The sequence below is a fragment of the Lottia gigantea genome, assembly GCF_000327385.1.
Source record: "Lottia gigantea unplaced genomic scaffold LOTGIsca_51, whole genome shotgun sequence".
In the NCBI taxonomy this organism is placed as follows: domain Eukaryota; kingdom Metazoa; phylum Mollusca; class Gastropoda; family Lottiidae; genus Lottia; species Lottia gigantea.
The window spans coordinates 792,769-795,460 of record NW_008709752.1 but is presented as its reverse complement, the minus strand read 5'-3'; the positions used below and the strand labels follow the sequence as shown (position 1 = coordinate 795,460).

At 34.4% G+C, this 2,692-nt stretch overlaps 1 protein-coding gene across 1 annotated transcript in view; it reads left to right on the top strand.

Annotated features, from left to right (window-relative positions):
• Positions 1 to 2,692, top strand: part of LOTGIDRAFT_165394 (hypothetical protein) — a gene marked incomplete at both ends in the record, with an annotated part of 41,388 nt that overhangs the window by 31,766 nt on the left and 6,930 nt on the right. The gene's annotated exons all lie outside the window — the stretch shown is intronic.

Here is a 2,692-nt window from a genome sequence, read left to right as displayed (position 1 = left end):
ACATGTGCTTATAATCCCATCATGCCCAATGTTACCAAGCAACGGCGACCTATAATATCAAGTCACAATACATTAACTATGGCTCAGGACGGGATTCTATACTAAGTACTAATAGCGGCATGAGCTATTTGTCACGCGGGTCGACGATATTTGACACATTGGCATTTTGAACATAACAAGAAGGTTGTCGCATTTTTGAAAAAAGTAAATTCTTATTTTAAATTTTGAATATCATCCCAGTTTGTTATCGAAATGTCAATTCTTTTTTTTTTTTTTTTTTTTTTTTTTTTTTTTCGATTTTTCCACACCTTCTCAAGCAAAAGCTGCAACAGCTGCATCAATATTATTACATGTGTAGACCTTCTGTAGTGGCAACGTCGTAAATGAGTGTATTTTGGAACATTTTTGCAAAAACGGAAGTGCCACAGGTCCACATGTGCAAAAAGTCGAAAATCGGCTCTAGAAGGCGCATTTTTGCATCGATTTTCTTCGGATTTTCATTTTTACAATCTATCTGTTATTTCTGAACTGAAAGCCCTTGAAAAATTACGAAATTCGAAAATTCGTAGCTCACTTTTTTCGATCAAATTTTTCAACTTTTTTGTTTTTGCATCGATTGATCTGAAATTTAATATGCAAAGGGGTATCACTAAAGTAAATAATATGTAGTTGTCAAATATCTAAATTCATTTCCGGTTTTAGACGGGGAATCAATTGAAAGTACAATCCACTTCCGGTCGAATAACTTCCGGTGTAATTGAAATAGGTCAACGAAATTTATGCTGTTCGTAAGTAAATGCTATTACAAAAAAACGAAGAAAAAAAAATCCAGACCGGAAGTGATCTACAATCGATTGCCAACAAACACTAGGAAGCCGATTTTTGAATTTCGCTTTTCATTTTTTGCAACTTCCGGTTGAAGTTTTTGCAAGTTCTATCTCGTGACCTTGACCTTTGATGACCTTGACCTTTATAGGGTTAAAGGTCATTGACCTTGACTATCAGTTGATACTTTGACATTTGACCTCCGGCCTGTACTTCCGGTTTTATAGCGTTCCGAAAACAGCCGAATTCGCAACTTTGGACTGCTCTAGCATATGACCTAAATAACCTAAAGGGTCATTTTTTTCGGATTCTTAATGTGCTTCCCATGCTCTTTCCAGTGATATATAACAATTGTACTTTTAAAGCAAAATTGAAATTCTTGATTTTTTCAAATTCGAGTGGTTTTTTACCATATTTATGTCTCTTTGAGCTTAATGTATGTATATCTTATGATCTACTTGATGTAGAACCTTGAAATTTGGAACACAACTAGACATGTTAAATATGGATTCACTTATGACAAAAAAGTTGAGGTGGGCGTGGCACATCCGGGTTGAATTGCTAATTGTTTACATTTAGAGGAAGGGGCATTTCTCGCATAGGATACATTTGTTCAAAAAGGGACTTTGCACACAATTACCTCATCCTTTTGGCTAGTTTGTGTTAGCAACTCAGTTATTTCAGCTTTATAGTTCCAAAAAAGGAACAGGTTTTAAAATTTCCATATTTTCAATTTTCGATTTTGATCTTTTTTGACTTTTGTTGACCTATATCTTTTGACCTGCATGATGTAGAAGCTTGACATTTTGAACATAGCATCACAATTTAAATATCAATTAACCTATGCAAAAAAAATTGAGGTGGGCGTGGCACATCCGGGTTAAATTATTCATTATTGACATTTTTGGCCAAAGGCATAACTCGCAAAGAATACATTTGTTCAAAATGGAACTTTCCTCACAATTACGTCATCCTTTGAGCCACTTTGTCTTAGAAGGTCAGTTAGTTCAGCTTCATAATTCAAAAAAAGGAACAGGTTTTGGAAATTTACAATTTTCAATTTTTGACCTTGACCTTTGATGACCTTGACCTTTATTGGGTCAAAGGTCATTGACCTTGTCTATTAGTTTATGCTTTCATATTTGACCTTTGACGTCTACTTCCGCTTTTATAGCTGTCCAAAAACATCTCAATTCGCAAATTTGGACTGCTCTAGCTCGTGACCTAATTAACTTTAAGGGTAAATTTTTGTGGATTCTGAATGTGCTCGTCGTGCTCTTTCCAGTGATATATAATGCAAAATTGAAATTTCTGAATTTTTGAAATTTCGGTGTTTTTTTACAATATGTTAGCTTCTTTGAGCTAGTTCTATGTATTTCTTATGACCTATTTTCTGTAAAAGCTTGGAATTTGGAACACAATGAGACATATTAAATATAGATTGACGTATGACAAAAAAGTTGAGGTGGGCGTGACACATTAGGCTTAAATTACTTATTATTTTTATTTTTATCAGGGGTATAAATTGTATAAAATACATTTGTTCAAAACAGGACCTTGCACACAATTACCTCACCCCTTTGGCCATTTTGTGTGAAAAGGTCAGTTGTTTCCGCTTCGTAGTTCACAAAAAATAACAGGGTTTAAATTTTGCAAATTTTCAACTTTTGACCTTTACCATTGATGACCTTGACCTTTGTAGGATCGAAGTTCATTGACCTTGGCTAAAGATTTATTCCTTCATACTTGATGTTCATCGTAAACTTCCGGTTTTATAATGTTTGTATTTTCAAAGTTTGAAGACTCATATCTAGTGACGTTGACCTTAAATGACCTTCCCCTTAACATGGTCAAAGGTCATTGACCC